At 48.5% G+C, this 21,473-nt stretch overlaps 1 protein-coding gene across 2 annotated transcripts in view; it reads left to right on the top strand.

The window, feature by feature from the left end:
- LOC138295431 (brain and acute leukemia cytoplasmic protein-like) overlaps positions 1–21,473 on the top strand; it is a 640,139-nt gene that overhangs the window by 284,686 nt on the left and 333,980 nt on the right. The gene's annotated exons all lie outside the window — the stretch shown is intronic.

Here is a 21,473-nt window from a genome sequence, read left to right as displayed (position 1 = left end):
TGGGTTGTGGTGGTGCACTGTGCAGCGGACCCCCAGGGTTCATCCCGGCAAAGACCGGTATGTGCTGCTCCCCCGATATAGGGGAGCCTATGCCAGTACTCGAGAAGAAGCCCTCAGACTACCTGTGACCGCCCACATTAGAAAATCATGCTGGCAGACGCATTTATGGAGTCTTGCAATAAAAAATTCCATCACGTCGTGAATGGCAGAACTTGGCTGGAACTCCGCTTTACAAGAGTGATGCAGTCTTCAAATTCCTCCACTTCCGTGAGCATAATGAAACATTTCACCCACCCCTAATTATTTGTTGATTTTATGTATTAATCTCTATATTAGGTCTGGCCTAGAGAAAGCTTACATTACTATGACAAGGGCTAACCGAATATACTTAGGAACTATTAACTAGTTTAATACAACAGTATTTCCTTCAGACTCATTTAATTTCTGTATCAATCCACACATTGCAGGGGTCAGAAAATATATTCCCCACACAGCATTCAATACAAAAGAAAGAAGAGAAAACTCACAGTCCCATGATATGGTAAGACATACTATGTATAGTGAGCATGAGCTAAAAGATAAATAAGACACTTTATCCAAGGAAATAGTGAAACGGCACAGGGCATATCGGTTGCAGGAAGTGTGAGTGGTATAAAAAAAATTACAACATCTTGTTAATAGTACTTCTGTTGACTACAGCGCTGAAATATCCTTCAAAACACAGTTAATGAAAAACTTAGGGCCACATGTACGAAATATAGGTTTTGCGAGTCGCACTTTGCGAATCGCAAAACCTTATGTTCAACAGTGTCAATGACACTGTTTGCGATTCGCAAGGGGGTCGCAAATGACCTAGCTCATGAATATTCATGAGGTAGGTCGCAATTTGGACCCCATTGGGAATGGTCGCCCTCACAGGGATGGTGGCCTGCTGGGGTCAGCAGACCACCATGTCTGTGACAGCTTTTAAATAAAGTTTTTTTTTTTTTTTTAATGCAGCCCGTTTTCCTTAAAGGAAAATTAGATGCATTTCAAAAACAAAAAATGAAAAGCTTTCTTTTCATTGTTTCAGAGCAGGCAGTGGTCCGTAGTACCACTGACTCCTCTGAAAAAATGTTTTTGCTGTCATTCACAAAGGGGAAGGGATCCCATAGGGACCCCTTCCCCTTTGTGAATGGGTTAGCACCAGTTTGAAACTGGTGCTAACTGCGATTGTTTTGCGACCGCATTCGCGGTCACAAAACAATCATACATAAGACTGCGACTCGCAATTAGGAAGGGATCACCCCTTCCTAATTGCGACTCGCAAACCCTTTTTGCGATCTGGTAAATAGTTTACTGAATCGCAAAAAAGGATCTGTACATCCCAAATTGCATTTTGCACGTCGCAAACGGCCCCATGCGCCGTTTGCGACGTTCAAAATGCTTCGTACATGTGGCCCTTAGTTCTGTGGAACCCCACTTAATTATTACTGGAATCCGGGGACCCTCACAGAACCAGTTTTATGATCCATGGAACCAATCATAAGCATTTTCAACCTCAGAAGTATAAACAAACTTATGGAAATAAGTATTCATCAAACAAATACACAAATGGTGAAATATTTTATTTATCGTTGAAGAAATATGAAAAAGAATCAAAATGTTAATTTTAATGGGAAGGTTAGAGCTTTTCTAAATGCGTTTATGGCGACCTCTAGCCTTTACTATATTCAGTTTGATGCTCTTGCACTGCTCTCACGGTTTAACCTGTTGATTCTAACTCAATATTTTCGAATTCCTTCACATTTACAGAACATTTTATAATTCTCAATTTTCAATTATATAGCTTTATTTATCTATATTTTATTAATCTTTTAATAATATTTTATTTTTTAAGCATTAGAGAATCCTCTGAGCGGGCATCGCAGACCCCCTGGATTCCCCGGACCAAAGGTTAAGAACCACTGCCCTAGGGAATGCAGTTCTTTAATAAGGTTTTTCCACCAACAATTATGACTTAAAACTGGGTCTTCCTTAGGGCAGAATAATCGATGCACCTTAACCATTTTGGTACTGAGGATGGAACGGTTACACCCTCAGCCACGGTAGTCATGTGCTGAGGACGGAGCTGTTCGGTCCTCGGCACACAAGCAGGAAATCTCTCTGATGCAGTTACCAGAGGGATTTCCTTCTCAAAGAAACAGACTCAGAAGCTGTAGAAAAGCTTCCCGAGCTCCCATGGCTGTTTCTTTTTTTCAGTGAAATGACAATCAGGGTGCATGGTGCGCCGACATCATTTCACTAAAAACAAAAGTGAAATGAGCCGATCAGCTAATTTCACTTTCACTGTCTAGGTGCTTGGGGCCTAACTCAGCCCGAGCACCTTGGTAAACGGGAGAGGAATAATTGGAAAGGGAAGGATCTCTCCTTTCCAATGTACCCCTCCCTAGTGGATCCTTGCTTGCGTATCACCGCAGGAGGGCAATCCCCAAGCAAGGATCCAGTCCACTAGATATCAGGGAGTGGGGTTGGGGCCAATTGGGCAAGGGATTTTGCTACCCCCCCAAAATGTTTGTGGAAGTCCAGTCTTTCTGCAGCTCCTGGGGGCAGAAAGAACAATAGGAGTTAGGAATATTTGTTTTTTAATACGTAGGGGTGGCAGCTGCCCAAAATGGGCATGCCAGTGCCCTACCCCTCTTAAACACAAATAAAAACAGTCTTTATGCCCCTCCTGTGGGGCAAGTCGGGTTCATTACCCCCAATCTACATCTCAGGGAGGGCAGAAAGCCCAGTAGGCCCAGGGATTTTCTTTTAAATATTTAGGGGTGGGAGCTGCCCAAAATCAAAATGGGCAATGACCCCACCCCTGGAAACAAGAATGGGCACAGACTTTCTGCCCCTCCTGGAGGGCAGATGGAGGTTTTTACCCCCAATCTGTCTCCTGGAGGGGCAGAAAGCACACTAGACACCAGGGATTATTTTATTTTTGTTAGTGTTTGGGGTGTGGGTTGCTCAGAATGGGCTTGGCAATGCCCCCACCCCCTCCCAAAAAATGGACACAGTCTTTCTGCCCAGCTGGGGGAGTGAGCAGATGTGGGTTATTCCCCCCATCTGCCCCCTAAGAGGGGAAGAAACCCTACTGAACACCAGGGACTATTTTTGTTAATTAGTTTAGGTGTGGATGCTGCCCAGAATGGGCATGGCAATGCCCCCACCCCCTTCCCAACAAATGTGCACAGTCTTTCTGCCCCCCCAATGGGGGAACATGGGGGTTATTACCCGTTATCTGCCCTCCTGGGTAGGGGCAGAAGTCCCACTAGACATCAGAAAATATTTTTTAAAGAGAGGGGTGAGTGCTGCCCACCATGGGCATGGCCATGCCCCCATCCAAAATAAATGGGGACAAAGTCTTTTGCCCTCCCTTAGGGAAGATGAGGGTAATTACCCTTGATCCTCCCTCGGGGGGAGCATACAGCCTACTAGATCCCAGGGAATAAAATAAAAAAATAGAGGGGTGGGGGCATGGTATGCCCCCACGCCAAATAAAGGGGGCAACAGTCTTTCTGCTCTACCTGTGGATTAAAGCATCTCATCCCAATGGCAAGCAAGAGGACATTTGACTTTTTTGGGTGTTGATTTTACATATGAGCCAGGAGAGCTTGGCTAACTCCCAATATGCTATGTACAATGGTGAACGGCTGCACTTTTTGGGCTTGGGTAAGCTGCCACTGCGAAAAACCTACCAGACCCATGTACTTTTGAAAACTATACATCTGGGGTAGTCCAGGGTGCTGTGCTTCACATGCACCCTACACCATTTCCATACCTACAATACCCTGCAAGCCTCTAACTTTGCCTGAAGTCATACATTTTCCCTATATTTCTGTGATGGAAACTTCCACAAAATTCCTACCACCAGCATTGCCTCTCTTGTGCCGATAAAAACTTTGGGGGTCATTCTGACCCCGGCGGTCTGAGACCGCCGGGGCCAGGGTCGGCGGGAGCACCGCCGACAGACCGGCGGTGCCCCGCAGGGCATTCTGACCGCGGCGGTTCGGCCGCGGTCAGATGCGGGAAACCGGCGGTCTCCCGCCGGTTTCCCGCTGCCCTGCAGAATCCTCCATGGCGGCGGAGCGCGCTCCGCCGCCATGGGGATTCTGACACCCCCTACCGCCATCTGAGACCCGCCAGGAACAGGATGGCGGTAGGGGGTGCCGCGGGGCCCCTGGGGGCCCCTGCAGTGCCCATGCCAATGGCATGGGTACTGCAGGGGCCCCCGTAAGAGGGCCCCACAAAGTATTTCAGTGTCTGCTATGCAGACACTGAAATACGCGACGGGTGCCACTGCACCCGTCGCACCTTCCCACTACGCCGGCTCAATTCTGAGCCGGCGTCCTCGTGGGAAGGTTGATTTGCCCTGGGCTGGCGGGCGGCCTTTTGGCGGCCGCCCGCCAGCCCAGGGCAAATCCCAAAATACCCTCAGCGGTCTTTCGACCGCGGAGCGGTATTTTGGTGGGGGAACTTTGGCGGGCGGCCTCCGCCGCCCGCCGAAGTTAGAATCACCCCCTTTGTGCCACTTGTGTGACTGACCCAGTTTTCACTGGAAATATGGGCTGCGTCCATGTTGTGTTTTGGTCCTTTTCCTGTCGCAGGCACTAGGTTTAATCACACAAGTGAGGTACCACTTTTATTGGAAGGCTTGGGGACATGCCGGGTGGAAGGAAGTTTGTGGCTCCCCACAGATTCCAGAACTTTCCATCACAGAAATTTGAGGTAAATGTGTTTTTTTCTGGTCAAAGTTTGTAGCTTGTCAGGGATTCTGGGTGAAAAAACATGGTGAGAGCCACGCAGGTCAGCACACCTTGGGTACCCCTAGGTATCTAGTTTTCAAAAATGTACAGAGTGGCTAGATTTCCATAGGTGCCAGCTAAGCTAGGATCTAAAATGTAGAGCTACCCACATCAAAAAGAGGGTCAAAGGTGGGGGAAAAATGTTCTGCATCCATGTTGCGTTTTGGGCCATTTCCTGCCCTGAGACCTAGGTCTAATCACACAAGTGAGGTGCAATTTTTTTTGGAATTCTTGGGGGTCGGCTGGGTGCAAGGAAGTTTGTTGCTCCTGTAAGCGCGTCTGGCCTTAATAAGTAAACTTCCAAGGGGACGCGAATAGGTCGATGAACCTTTTGACTGTTCTTACCATAGCTCCAGTACATAATCAATAACCAATATACAATAATCAATAATCATTAGCAATCAATAACAGCAATAATCAATGGAGTCAGTAATTAACACACACCATGGACTTTCAGTCATGAATAACCACACCTTTTAGTAAAAGTTAGAATATTTATTTCCCTATAGTAACAATGCTAAGGTCATGTAGATTAATCTCAAAATCAAATGAAACACATACAGAAACAATACTGGCTGTCCAAAGCGGTGGAAGAAACGTAATCTAATCAAAGCTTGACCTACAACACATTCTAAAGTCACAGTACAGATTAATAACAAAGGTAACTGCGTCAAAGTAATCACATACATTAAGTTTAGCAGAGAAATTCATCAAGCATTAATCCCTATTAGCATAATTTCTTTAGTGAGAATCCTTAACTAACACTAGATTAGCATCAGCATGTTGGGCTTCATGCAAAACAATTTAGTAACTCAAATTTGGAAAAACATCTAACTATGGCTCTATCAGAACAATGCAGTTGGTACCTTGAAAGAAAAGCAAATATAAATAATAATCAACAATTTATTGCATTATACCTATCCTCAGTGTGGATCATCAAGCAGAGTCAGTCTTCTTCCTCAGGACATCAGTCGATCAGCAAGGCATCAGGATGCAGCATCAAAGTTCAGAAAACTCAAAGGGGGTCATTACAACATTGGCGGTAAAAGCCGCTTACCGCCGTGCAGAAGACCGCCAATACAACGCCACGGCCGCTGAAATCCGCCACAGCTATTATGACCCACATCTCGGAATCCGCCGAAATGCAGACACCCACACAAGTCCGCCACACCAAAGGTCAGTGATAAACTGGCGAAAACAAATCCTCCACGTCACGCCAACAGAAACACGCCCATGCTATCACGACCCACGAATCCACGCGGTGGTCTTTCAACCACGGTATTCCATTGGCGGTACACACCGCCGCGCTCAAAATACACACACATCTCCAAAACACCGCCACATTGGACAATTCCAAATACACACACCTCATACACATACAAACACCACTCCCACACACCCAACACTATATAAAACACACACCCACATCACCCACAAACCCATACGACCAAAAATTATTGACGAAGGCCAGAGAGAGAGCACAGCATAGACAACCCCACCACACAGAGGCACACGACACCATCACCCACACAACATCCACGCACAAAACACCCCACACCACTACACATCACCACACTCATCACCACATACACCACCCCACACTTCACCTACACCACCCCAAGGCACGGCAAAGACACCCCAGGTTCTCCGAGGAGGAGCTCAAGGTCATGGTGGAGGAAATCGTACGGGTAGAGCCACAGCTATTTGGATCACAGGTGCAGCACACCTCCATAGCTAGGAAGATGGAGCTATGGCGAAGAATAGCCGACAGGGTCAACGCAGTGGGACAGCACCCAAGAAATCGGGACGACATCAGGAAGAGGTGGAACGACCTACGGGGGAAGGTGCGTTCCGTGGTCTCCAGGCACAACATTGCGGTACAGCGGACTGGCGGCGGACCCCCACCTCTTCCCCAACAACTAACAACATAGGAGGAGCAGGTCTTGACCATCATGCATCCTGAGGGCCTCGGAGGAGTCGGTGGAGGAATGGACACTGGTAAGTCAAATCTTAACTATCATATCCCCCACCCTACCTGCATGCTATCACACACCCCCACCCTCATCCCCTCCCCTATCACTCCAACTCCTCACTAATGTTCTAATAACACAAACCACCCATCCCAACACCAAGCCCTGCATGACACAACAAAGCATGGACACCCCTTACTAAAGCATGCCCACAGCACATACCCATAACACCCCCCCAACCATCATCACACAAGCCCCCACACAGGAATGCTAGCACTGGGGTACACGGTCACCCACCCATTGCACACCATGACACACACAGATGCAATAATCATGCTTTTATACCCCTGTAGGACCACTACCCAACGTCACCAGACAGGAGGGTCCAGACATCTCTACCCCACCCACAGAAGAGGCCCACAGTGATGACAGCAGCTCTGGCCAACTGGATCCAGATGACCAGCCCGGACCATTATGGGCCTCGGGACAGTCGGTTCCCCTCGCCCAGGCACAGCCCAACACTGACCTTCCACCCTCTGGAAACACCAGCACAGCACCCACCCAGCGGGCCCATACCTCCGTCCCCAGGACACGTCAATCAGCTGTGTGTCCACCACTACAGGGAACCCAGGATAACCCACCACCCCAACAACAACAGGGACCTGGGGGCAGTGGTAGTGGGCACACGGTCCTGGGGACAGAGGCCCAGGAACACAGGGGCACTGGGAGGGCTGCTGTGCGACAGGGGGCGGACAGGCCTAGGGAACCCACTCTCCACGAGGCCCTCTCCTCCATCATGGGAGCATACCACCACTCCCAGGAGACGATGGCTGTGGTCCTGGCCAAGTTTCAGGAGACCCAGCGCCTGCAGGAGGAACAGTATTTGGGCTTCAGGGAGGAACTCAGAACCATCAGCTCCGCCCTGGGCACCATCGTAGGGGTGCTGAAGGACATACAGAACACCATGAGGGACACCGTGGCACTCCAAGGGGCCCCTGACACTAGCATGGACAAAGAACTGCCCACCACCTCTGCCGGTGCTAGTGGACAGGACACCCCGCCACAGGACCACCACACCAGCACCCCACCCCCTGCAGACAGAGAACCACCCCGCAAGCGGCCCCTGAGATCCAGGAACAGGACAGAGCACGATGCCAAGACCCCCGCCAAGAAATGAGACCACCCTGATTGTCAAACCACTGTCCCACTTTGTAACCCTGTCTATATTGGAACTGCCCCAGCTCCACTTCCTATGCCCATATGGGCAGTGCCCCTGTGAAACTATTAGACTGGACTCTGCCATGGACATTCCTCCACCATCACCCATCACCATTTTACCCCCCCTCCAATAATTAGCACTTCAATAAACACCCTTGAAACACAAAACAATCTGGAGTCAGTCTGTGATTTTGAAAATGTGTATTAGCAATGACAGTGACAAAATGCGTTCTCAAATGTAATGTCAACATACCTATGTCACACATCACAAGTCCATGAAGGATGCAAGCAGATGACACACGTTGGTAACCACACCTGTGAAACCGTAATGGATATGTACAACTCAGTTACCAAATACTGCTTGAAATAGACAGACAGGATAAAGGTAGAAGTGTGAAAGTACTTGTAGTAGGCAGGAATGTGTTCTCACCTGTGTGTCACTGGAAATATTGCTGGATGACTGAGTCCCTGTTGTCAATGTCTTCTTCCTCTGCTTCCTCCTCATCACTGTCCACAGGCTCCACAGCTGCCACAACACCGTCATCTGGACCATCCTCCTGCAGAAAAGGCACCTGGCGTCGCAAAGCAAGATTGTGAAGCATACAGCAGGCGATGATGATCTGGCACACCTTCCTTGGTGAGTAGAATAGGGAACCAGCTGTCATATGGAGGCACCTGAACCTGGCCTTCAGGAGGCCGAAGGTCCGTTCGATCACCCTCCTAGTCTGCCCATGGGCCTCATTGTAGCATTCCTCTGCCCTGGTCCTGGGATTCCTCACTGGGGTCAGTAGCCATGACAGGTTGGGGTAACCAGAGTCCCCTAATAGCCACACCCGGTGCCTCTGGAGTTGACCTATCACATAAGGGATGCTGCTATTCCGCAGGATGTAGGCGTCATGCACAGAGCCAGAGAACAAAGCATTTACCTGGGAGATGTACTGGTCTGCCAAACATACCATCTGTACATTCATGGAATGATAACTCTTCCGGTTCCTGTACACCTGTTCACTCCTGTGGGGGGGGGACCAGAGCTACATGGGTCCCATCAATGGCACCTATGATGTTGGGGATATGTCCAAGGGCATAGAAGTCACCTTTAACAGTAGCCAAATCCTCCACCTGAGGGAAAACTATGTAGCTCCTCATGTGTTTCAGCAGGGCAGACAACACTCTGGACAACACGTTGGAAAACATAGGCTGGGACATCCCTGATGCCATGGCCACTGTTGTTTGAAAAGACCCACTTGCAAGGAAATGGAGCACTGACAGCACCTGCACTTGAGGGGGGATTCCTGTGGGATGGCGGATTGCTGACATCAGGTCAGGCTCCAACTGGGTACACAGTTCCTGGATTGTGGCACGGTCAAACCTGTAGGTGATGATTAAATGTTGCTCCTCCATTGTCAACAGGTCCACCAGCGGTCGGTACACCCGAGGATACCGCCATCTCCTCACATGTCCCAGCTGACGGTGCCTATGAAGGACAACAGCGACCACAGAGTCAAGCTACTCAGAGGTATGTACCCACAGCTACACAGAACACGAAACATAATCCAAAAAGTTGTCTGTAAGTGTGTTGAGTCCAGGCCTAGGTATGTGTGACTCAGTTGAAAATGAAGCCATGTGGGCCCCTGAAATGGCGGCTGCCTGACCTGTAAACTGGAACAATGGTATGTGAGGTAACTGCGCTGGCGTTGTACACCGTCGCGGTAGGTGGTCGAAGACCGCTGCGCAATGCTGCATTGGTTAACATTGAACCCTATGGGTCCCAGGAGCCAATGACGAAGTGCGCCGGCGGTGATGATACGCACCGCCGCGGACGTCACCGCCGCAGACGTCACCGCCATTTTCTATCTGTTCAATCACTCGATACCTGATCTTCGACAGGAGAGGACCTATACTGCAAGTGCTGCTGTGACCTCGGTCTGGAAGAGACAATGGCTCGTGCGTCTGGGGAAAGGGCCCCTGCCTTCACTGCACAGGAGTTGGAGAAGCTCATGGACGGGGTCCTCCCCCAGTACACGCTACTCTACGGTCCTCCCGACCAACAGGTGAGTACATAGGGTGCAAGTTGTATGGGCTATGCCTGGGTGGAGAGGGCTGGTTGTAAGAAGGAAGGGGGCAGAGTTCTGCGAGCATGAAGGACTGTGAATGCATGTGCCACATGGCAAGGTCAGGGATGTGGGCCACTCACTTTGACGGTGCAGTTGGTAATGACTTCTCTTCTCCCCCTGTACATGTCATGTAGGTCAGCGCCCACCAGAAGAAGGCTATTTGGCGTGCCATCGCCAAGGACGTCCAGACCCTGGGGGTCCACCAGAGACGGAGCACCCACTGCCGTAAAAGATGGGAGGACATTCGCCCCTGGAGCAAGAAGACGGCGGAGGCTCAGCTGGGGATGGCCTCCCAACGTGGCCCCCCTGAAGTTCCGGATCCTGGCGGTGGCCTACCCTGAGTTGGATGGGCGCTTGAGGTCATCACAGAAGACACAAGGGGGTGAGTACAATATCATTCTGCGGAATTTGCGCGCAGTGAAGGTGTCTGGGTGGGAGAGCAGGGCTGTGGGTTTCCCTAGGCCAGGGCGAGTTCCGTAGGCTAGGCCCCTCCGTAATGCAGGCCATGTGGCATTCCACCCCAACTCTGTAGAGGGCCAAGTACAGGTATACATGCCCCTGTGTCATCAATGTGTGCTGATGTCCACCATAGCCATGTAGGCCATATCCCAGGAACTGCATCAGTAGAGCCCAACAGCGCGGCGTAGTGCAGGGGGCTGCTGTGTCTGTATTGTCCGCCATCGGTAGCGGTAAGCCATGCACTCAACCTGTCTTTCTTCTGTCGTCCCCCCCCCCTTTTTGTGCTCTCCCTGTTCTTTTGTGCATCAGCATCATCAGGCGGAGGTACAGTGGCACCGGAGCACGAGGGAGCTGCATCCCACATGGCCATGGAGGGCCACACCACGGACTCTGAATACACCAGTGGGACGGAGGGCGAGGGGAGCTTCACGGTGGTCACCGGATCCGCAACCAGCGACACGGACTCGTCCTCCGATGGGAGCTCCCTTGTGGTGGCGGAAAAATCTGTGCCCCCCACTTCTACAGGTACAGCTGCCACCCCCCCTACCAGCACCGCCCTCCCAGCAGCCACTCAGCCTTCGCCCCGTGCCCGCTCACCCAGGAGGGTGGGCATCACCTTCGCCCCAGGCACCTCAGCCCCTGCCCCTGCCCCTGTCACCTCTGGTGCCCTCAGTGAGGAGGCCATTGACCTCCTCAGGTCACTCACTGTTGGGCAGTCTACCATTCTGAATGTCGTCCAGGGTGTAGAAAGGGAGTTGCAACACACTAATGCATTCCTGGAGGGCATTCATTCTGGTCAGGCTGCCCTTCATCGAACCCTGCAATCTCTGGCCTCAGCACTGATGGCAGCCATTGTCCCTGTCTCTAACCTCACCCCTCCAACTTCCTCCACCCAGACCCAATCCCCTGTACCTCTGCCTATCCCAAGCACACCATCAGACCAGCCTGCACACACGTCAACACACAAGGGAAGCTCAGGCAAACATAGGCACCACACATCCCACAGGCACTCACACAAGCATCACCCACATACAGACACAGCAACATCCACTGCCTCCACTGTGTCCCCCTCCTCCTCGTCTCCCTCCTCCCTCCCAGTGTCGTCTACACTCTCACCTGCATGCACTACCACTACGGCCACTAGGACCCGCACCAGCACACCCACCACCACACCCCGCTCACCTGCACTCACCACCCCCACTACCATTTACATGTCCCCTGTGTCCTCTCCCAGTGTGTCTGTGACGCCCCCTCCCAAAGTACACAAACGCGGGCACACACACACCCAACATCCATCCACCTCATGACAGCCTCCAGAACATGCACCTGCACCCAAATCATCAAAAGTTACACCTCCTACAACCACCTCCTCTTCCTCCACTCCCAGACCCCCTCCAGCTACCCATCCCAGTGTTCGTCAGAAACTTTTCCTGAGCAACGTTGACCTCTTTCCCACCACCCCCCCCCTCGAATTCATAGGTCCCGTACTAGCACCTCAGCCAAAAAATCTCCGGTACCAGTGGTATGTGGAGTGCACCGGGCACCAGGGCAGCCAGTGTGACACGGAGCCAAAGCACAGCCAGTCCCCCACCTGTGAAGCACCAGAAGTTGGACAGTGCCCGACGGGATAGGGGGAAGAATCCAGCCGGCAAAGCCGCTCACAAGGGTCCCGGGGGGAGTGTTGAGTCAGCTGTGACTCCTCCCAAGGTGGGGAAGGGGCAGAAGAAAGCGCCAAAGTCTGGGAAGAGCAGCACGGCAGAGAAGGCCGCCATCATCCCCGCTGCCCAGGAGGCCACCGCCAGCCCGATCGTCACTGGTCAGGAGACCACCGCCAGAGTCAGTGCCCAGGAGGGCAGTCCCATCGTCACTGGTCAGGAGACCACCGCCAGAGTCAGTGTCCAGGAGGGCCCCGGCAGCCACAGCCCTGCTGGGCAATGAGGGACCGCCATGGCAAACACCGCTGCACAGGTCGGAGACAGCAAAGTCAAGCACCGCTGAACAGGGCAAGCACCACTGAACAGGGCAAAGACCGCCATGGCAAGCACCGCTGAACAGGGTAAGCACCGCTGAACAGGGCAAAGACCGCCATGGCAAGCACCGCTGAACACGTCAAGCACCACTGAACAGGGCAAGCAACGCCAACTCAAGCACCGCTGGCTCATGTGCGGCAGGGGCAGTGATGGAACTGGGACCGTGACGGGGAGAGTGATGCACTCTGGGCACCAGTCCCCCTCCAGAACCAGTGGAGAACAGCATCCACTACCTCAATCCTTAACAGGATGAAGCACTCTGGGCACCAGTCCCCCTCCAGAACCAGTGGAGACTGTCATCCACTTGAGAGACTGTGGCTTTGCACTCCCCAGGATGGTACAGTGGGCAAACCACCCACTGTAGAGACTTGAGAGACTGTGGCTTTGCACTCCCCAGGATTGAACAGTGGGCAATCCACCCACTGTAGAGACTTGAGAGACTGTGGCTTTGCACTCCCCAGGATGGTACAGTGGGCAAACCACCCACTGTAGAGACTTGAGAGACTGTGGCTTTGCACTCCCCAGGACTGAACAGAGGGCAACCCACCCACTAAAGAGACTTGAGTGACTGTGGCTTTGCACTCCCCAGGATTGAACAGTGGGCAACCCACCCACTGCAGAGACTTGAGAGACTGTGGCTTTGCACTCCCCAGGATGGCACAGTGGGCAAACCACCCACTGTAGAGACTTGAGAGACTGTGGCTTTGCACTCCCCTGGATTGAACAGTGGGCAACCCACCCACTGTAGAGACTTGAGAGACTGTGGCTTTGCACTCCCCAGGATTGAACAGTGGGCAACCCACCCACTGCAGAGACTTGAGAGACTGTGGCTTTGCACTCCCCAGGATTGAACAGTGGGCAAACCACCCACTGTAGAGACTTGAGAGACTGTGGCTTGGCACTCCCCAGGATGGTACAGTGGGCAACCCACCCACTGTAGAGACTTGAGAGACTGTGGCTTTGCACTCCCCAGGATTGAACAGTGGGCAAGCCACCCACTGTAGAGACTTGAGAGACTGTGGCTTTGCACTCCCCAGGATTGAACAGTGGGCAACACACCCACTGCAGAGACTTGAGAGACTGTGGCTTTGCACTCCCCAGGATTGAACAGTGGGCAAACCACCCACTGTAGAGACTTGAGATACTGTGGCTTTGCACTCCCTAGGATGGTACAGTGGGCAACTCACCCACTGTAGAGACTTGAGAGACTGTGGCTTTGCACTCCCCAGGATTGAACAGTGGGCAACCCACCCACTGCAGAGACTTGAGAGACTGTGGCTTTGCACTCCGCAGGATACATCAATGGCCATGGAGCCCCCTCGTGGATCTGGCGTGGTGCTGTCATCCGGCTGAGGTGCCCACCCTTCCCTTCCCCCTGAGGTGCCAGTTGTGTTTCGATCTGATGCCCCTGCAGTGTTCTTTCCGTTTTGCTCAGGTATCGTGTGTGGGCCTCGCCCATGCATTTTGGGCCCAGTGGTCCACGGACATTGAATGGTGCATACCTGCACTGCTAATCGTGATGTATATTTTGTTGAATGTGTATATATATCTGTATATATTTGGTTACTGTATTTTGATATATTACAATGGTTGCACTCATTTCCTTTTGTCTTTGCATTCTTCCGGGGGGTTTTGGGGTTGTTACTGTTATGTTTGGATATGTATTGGTGTGTGTGCTGTAGAGGGTGAGGGTCGGGGTGGGGGTGGGAGTGTTACGTGTATGTGTCCCTGACTTTTGCCTCCCCCCTCCCCTATGTCGTAGGTGCAGTACACACCGTTGTCTTCGGCGCCGGCGTTGATGATGATCGTACGGAAGCAGGAAGACTATCGCAGGGAGTATTTGGAGTTCCGATTCCATGGTGCCCTCATTCCTCGTGAAGTGTGTAGAGGTGAGCGTTTTCCCATTGAAATGGCTGTTTCCGCCGTGTTTTTATCCACGGTGAATCCGCCCCGGAAAAGGTGGCGGATTGGTAGGTTGTGATACTGTGGGCGGTACTTTGTCTCCCGCCTGTCTGTTGGCGGTGACTGCCGCGCTGCTTGTCTGTACCGCCGTGGCGGTCAGAGTGTTAAAGTGGCTGTCTTTGTTGGCGGTTTCCGCCACGGTCATAATTCCCTTTTTTTTTCGCCGGCCTGTTTGCGGTCTTACCGCCGCTTTAACACCATCCGCCAGGGTTGTAATGACCCCCAAAGTCTTCAGGCAACTCGAAAGAATAGAGGTAAACCCTCCAGAAGAATAGAGAAAAATGGTGCGTCTGCCCTCTGTGTGGGGTCGTTAAATTAAAACTAGGAAAACTACTTCCCAAATAATCCCTATTGGTCAGTTAATTGCATGTTCACACTTTGTCCAATAAAATGAAATCTCCAAATCTATGGATTCTTCTATTTCTCCGTTCAAATTTCGTTGATTGGGTTGTCCTGCAGTGTCCTTATCATCCGGCTTCTCAGGTAACAATATTGCTGCAGCTTCCACTCCAGTCAGTATCTCCATTGTTCTCCTCCTGAGAAAGTCAGTCTCACACGCATTACACACAAAATGTTACATTAATAGGAACAGCATCTTCTAGCAGTCGATTCTCATGAGAAACAATTCTCAGCTGCGAGCACATAATGCAAAATGGAAAATCACAGTTTAACTCTCTAGGACAACCATTTATTAAACATTAAGAAATACAGCTTTGACATGAGGCCTGGCAAACTAGGCCAAGACATTCGCTAAGTTAAGGCCTACAATTAATAAAGCTGGAGCATAATGCATAACCCTTAATATGACTTATTACTACATTAGTCAAATATATATTCAACCTTTCATAATATTAATTCACAAGTAGGTACACTTTGTAAATATTGGCGGCGACTCATCGTAATCACATTTTCAAATGCGTGCATTATTTTTCTACGTTATTATATTTTCTACACAAATCGCTTATTCAAAACACATGAACACTCATTAATAATTTTTATTAAAACACCTGTATTAGCACTTCCCACAGATTCCAGAACTTTCCATCACAGAAATGTAAGGAAAATATGTTTTATTTAGTCAAAGTTTCAGATTTGCAAGGGATTCTGGGTAAAAGAATGTGGTGATAGCCATGCAAGTTAGCCTACCCTTGATTTCCTAAGCTGTCTAGTTTTTAAAAATGTACAGGTTGGCTAGGTTACTTTAGGTGCCAGCTGAGCTAGGGTCCAAAATCTAGAGCTACCCACATCGGAAAAAGAGGGTCAGATTTCGTTCGAAAAATGTGCTGCAATCATTTTGCGATTGGGCTGTTTCCTGTCGCAGGCACTAGCTCTATCCACACAATTGAGGTACCATTTCTATCAAGAGTCTTGGGTGTATGCTGGTATGGAAGGAAATCTGTGGCTTACCTGCAGATTTCAGAACTTTTTGTCACAGAAATTTGAGTAAAATGTGTTTTTGTAGTCAATGTTTGAGGTTTGCAAGGGTTTCTGGTTGAGATATGTGTTGAAAGCCACGCAAGTCAGCCCACTCTGGATACCCCTAGGTGTTTAGTTTTCAAAAATGTACAGGTTGCCTAGGTTTCCATAGGTGCCAGCTGAGCTAGGGTCCAAAATCCAGAGAAAACTACATTGGAAAAAGGGGGCAGTTTTGAGTGGGAAAATGTGAAGCATCCATGTTGCATTACGGCCCATTTCCTGTCATGGACAGAAGACCTACCCACACAAGTAAGGTACCATTTTTATCATGAGACTTGTGGGAGCATAGAATAGTAGAACAGTTGTTATTACCAATTGGATTTCACTAGATTTGTGGTTTCAAATGTTAGCTAGTGTATAATAAAGATGACATTTTGAAAAATACCCTCCAAATCATATGCTAGTACGGGTACCCACAAATTCAGAGATGTAGAAATAACCACTGTTCCTAAACTCTATATCTTGTAATCATTTCAGAAATACGTACCTTTGCTTGATACCCATATTTAATTCTGTCTATTTTGCTATAAGAATTGGTCTCTATGGGATACTCATTGAAAAACCACTGTATGGTGCAGGTCGGTTTTTTGCTCTGGGTACCCTGTGTTCTTGGAGAACCTACAAACCCTATGCATCCCCACTACCAGCAGAGTCTAGTGGGAATAATGGTATATTACTTTTGTCAATCTGCAATTGTGACAAAAAGTTACAGATGAAAATGTTGTCAAAGAAGCCCATTTTGTTCAACTCATTTACAGGTTTTCTTTTTTTCAACAGTTATTTTCCTTGGAAAAACCTTTAGGGATCTAGACATTTGACCCCTAGCTGGATTTGGAATTTTGTCTACTTTCCAGAAATCTATATCACTCAAGGGTTTCACACAGGTTTCCACCACAAACTGGAAGTAGGTTGATAGCACAACAATTGGGAAAATCATCTACATTTTAGAAAAATGCTAAAACTGCGGTACAAATTTAGTTTTTTGATTCAACTTTGTATGTTCCTGAAAGCTAGGAAATGTCTGATTTTAGTACAGTAAATTGTTTGTGGATGCAATTTTTAGGGGAAAAAACAGGGACTTTTATCTGGAGCACTTTTTCCCTATTTTTCTAAAAAAAACAACTCAAAATGTTGCTATATTTTGCAAATTTCTTAGTGCTCTTCAAGGAGAATCCAGAAACCCTGGGCACCCTTAGAATACCTAGGATGTTGGAAAAAAGGACGCAAATCTTCTGTGGATAGCTTATGTGGACAAAAAGTTGTGGAGGACTAGCGTGAAGTACCCCAAATATAAAATAAAAGGCTTAGCAACGGTGGTGGGGTGGCATAGCAGCGAAAGGGTTAAGTGAAGACAGGAATATGAGTGATGGAATCATAGAGACATGTTTCTGAAAAGGTTTCCTTACATCTAACCTGCTGAAAATACATTCCACTTAGGCCAAAAGGCAAAAATGGAAATCTATACTGAAAACACATGGCTATGATTGAATACCTCAAACGGTCAAAAGAAGGGAAGAAGCTTAACATGTATTGATGCTTATCAGAAAATTCAAAAGATTGACAGGATATGTTTCACTGAAATAAAATGTAAAACAGCATGAGCAGCCTTCAACATGGTGATGTGCAAGTGTTAGAACATGCACTTTTGGGAAAAAACAACTTACCCAAAGCAGGCTGGAAACTGTCTCAGTTGATCCCCAAATATGCTAAATAACTATGAAAATTAATATTCGCAAATTCAGGGTATCTATTAAAATTGTAAACCTGTGCTCAAATAACAGGCTAAATAGCGTGCCATGTGTGATAGTCACTACTGAATTTAGGAGATCAGACTTGTAACATTAATCTTAGATAAGTGTCAGTGTGCATGCAGGCAATGGAGATATACAGAGAAACACTTCTTGACTACTTTAATATTTTCAAGTTGCTAATTAGGTATATACTGTTTTTTAAGTATGCTTCAGAAACATGGTGCATGCAGCAATTTTCCCATTTTCAATGAGTGCCCTCAAGTGATCAAACTCATCTTTTGAGCTTTTAAAATGTCTTTATTTTCTTATTAATTTGACCCACCGCCAGACTGGTCCTTGACCTACCTCGACACTGCCACATCTCGCAACACCTGCGTGCACTGCGCTGGCTTCCCATAGAAAAAAGAATCACCTTCAAGATCCTCACCCACGCACACAAAGCACTCCATAACACCAGACCAGCCTACCTGAACCAGTGACTCAACCTCCACATACCCCACAGGACCATACGCTCAGCCCAGCTCTCTCTCTTGCAGAAGTACCCCTCATCAGGAAAACCAGAACAGGAGGACGCTCCTTTTCCTACCTCACAGCCACCGCCTGGAACGCCCTCCCTCTCCACATCAGACAAACTGCCTCCCTCCTCAGCTTCACAAAGGAACTGAAGACATGGGTTTTTTAAGAACCATCTCACCGGTATACGCTACACTTCCCTCTGCCCCCAGTGCCTTGAGACCCTAAGGGGTGAGTAATTGCACTGATTGATTGATTGATTGACCCTCCTTCCACATTTTGTATACATTTCTGAGGGTCCTGAGTCATGGAAAGTGACACCTATTTATCTCTGCATTGCTTGTGTACACGCCAGCAAAGCACTTTTTGCAGCTTATTTCAGAATGATGCATGTGCACACTCATTACTGGTCTGATTCCATTTGGTCTGCAAGCTGTTTGTTGTGTGGCTGTTGTGTGAGTTATGGATTCTGATTTTACCAACAACTTGTGAATTTCAGTGTTTTTTTCAGTTTTAATTTGTAAACATAAATGTACTTTAACTCTGATTTTAGGTGAATTTATTCGTTTTTTTGACATGTTAAGAGTATTTTAACACAGACAACTATAACTTCATTTTACCTTTTTTTCATGATTTTCAGTTTTTTTTATATTCCAGATGCAAGAGTCCTGGATTCATTCCCTTCTGCTGGTGCATGCCCTTCAGCGGTGTGCAGTGGGAGTTCGCCATAGGGCTTGGGCCTTCTTTGGTCTCCCCCCCACATAAACTTAAAGTTCAGGCTACACTCACCCTATTCCCATTATGCGACCTTTCACTTGTTTTTTCAGGATCCAGGGACCTAGGGCCAGATGTAGGAAGATAGCAATTTGCGACTTGCAAATTGCGAGTCCCTGCGACTCGCAATTTGCAAGTCGCAAATTGCTATGCAGTACGGTGTCTCAGACAGTATAGGCACTCGCTAACATGGAGGCCTGCTGTAGTCAGCAGGCCTCCATGTTAGCGACCTGCTTTTCAATAAAGCAGTTTTTTTTTTTTTAAATGTAGCCCGTTTTCCCATTTAAAAAAAAAACGAAACCTTTTGTTTCGGTTTTTTCAGGGCAGGGAGTGGTCCCTTGGACCACTCCCTGCCCTGAAAAAATATTCTGGGGTCCAGTCTCAAACTGGAAGGGGTCCCATGGGGACCCCTTCCAATTTGCGAGTGGGTTACCATCCACTTGAAGTGGATGGTAACTGCGACTCCATTTGCGACCGCGTACGCGGTCGCAAATGGAGTTGCATACCACTGCGACTCGCAAATAGGAAGGGAACACCCCTTCCTATTTGCGATTCGGAAATGCATTTTGCGAGTCGGTCCCGACTCGCAAAATGCATTTCTGCATAGGAAACACGCATTTGCGAGTCGCAAACGGCAAAATTTGCCGTTTGCGACTCGCAAAGTGTTTCCTACATCTGGCCCCAAGTGTCTTATAATGGCAGCCACAACATTATTACTGAAGCTGCCTATCAGATTCTTTCAGGTTCACAAGTCTGTTTCAGGATTTGCAGATCTTAAATAGCCACAAGGAGAAACACATCCCTTAGCTAACGGGAATCTCATATTTTTTTGAATTTGTGGATTTTTGGATATCTGGGAATTACCAGTCCAGATAGCTCTAAAATATAACCTCAGAGCCAGTGTAGTAATGATTAATTCAGAGTTTCCATAGGAATGGCATTTATTGTTCTCCTAATAACTTTGACATTGTTCAATGAAACTGTGCAAAATGTTGCAAAAAACAAGTACAAACAATGTAGGTTATTCATGGCAAATTTTGTTGAAATCCATTAAGTGGGGGTCAAGAAAAATGTTGGGTCCCACAAAGTGCTAATTCACATTTTTATTACTGTAGGATTCTTGCCCCTTCTGTAAAGAAAATCAGTTGAACAGAAATAAGCATTTGACACAAAGGTAGAGAATTTGAAAAGAATGTCACTTGTGCTGGTTTGGTATAAATCTATCCAGCATTTTTTTGGAGATTAGCACTTGAAAAGGTGCTTGGGTAGGGCATGAAGACGTTAAATTTTAGAGCTGCTTGAACCGTTAATTTGTCATTGTTTGTGAATTTGCAAACCAATTTTTGATTTCTGCAGCTTCATGAATTGAGCTCTGGATTTTCAAATCTGCCCCATTCTGATAGGTTGGCTGTCACAGAAATAATTCTGCTGCAGATGTGTTTATCCACCATAGTGCACGGAGCACTGTGTTGGGAACAATTAAAAGAAATGCAGCATAAGCTGACAGGGTGACCTTACTCTCAACCCAATGCCCATCTGGGGTGCCCCCAAAGGAATACCCTATGGTGTTAGAATAAATTAAAAAAAAGATTCACAGATCCTATGTTGGATTCCTTTATACTGCAACTTCCTGTGATCCCTCAGTCCCTCCTGATACTGTGAATCCAGAATGGAATCCATGATTCCTGCAAAACGATTTGAAAAAAAAACAAAGTACTTAGAGAACTATTGCTATGCACGGCCAACAACCAAACATGGGGACTGGCCGCATGCAGCAGAGTGGCACTTGGCCAAAGACTATGCATTGCAGGGGTTGGACACCAATGGAGGGTAGGGGAGAGAGGCCAGGCACTACAACCAGCCCTTGCTTGCCACGGGTAAAGGCCATACACAATGGGAAATTGGTGACCACAGAGCTTTGGGTGCAGGATTGAGCCATAGTCATGACCCTGCAACCAACCCAACTGCACATGATCAAAGAGGCAACAACCTGTGGAAAACCCCCTTCTATTCACGAGTGAAGCCCATGCAGAGCTTGAGTTGGATACCTATGTAGTGATTGGTGCAGGTCCTGCAGACGGCCAGGCCCTGTGGTCAATCGCCTGTGCACACAGTTTAAGGCCTTGGGCTGTTAGTGTTGGCCGTCCTTAGAGAGTTAATTACATAGGTTGACCAGGGCCCATGCCCAACTGTGCTTTTCATGGTCAGTGGGTTACCTACCGAAGGCTGTGTGCTGTGGGTGTTGGCAGCCACTCCACTACTGAAAGCCAAGAGTCGAAAGATAGGCCCTGCAGGCAATTAAGCTACACATGGTCATGTTAAGCAGGGTTGGCCAGACACTGAGTGTAGGGCCGAGGGCCTGAACACAGGCCAG

The sequence above is a fragment of the Pleurodeles waltl genome, chromosome 5 (genome assembly GCF_031143425.1).
Source record: "Pleurodeles waltl isolate 20211129_DDA chromosome 5, aPleWal1.hap1.20221129, whole genome shotgun sequence".
Lineage (NCBI taxonomy): Eukaryota > Metazoa > Chordata > Amphibia > Caudata > Salamandridae > Pleurodeles > Pleurodeles waltl.
The sequence above is the reverse complement of the archived record's forward strand: the minus strand, read 5'-3'. Positions and strand labels throughout refer to the sequence as shown.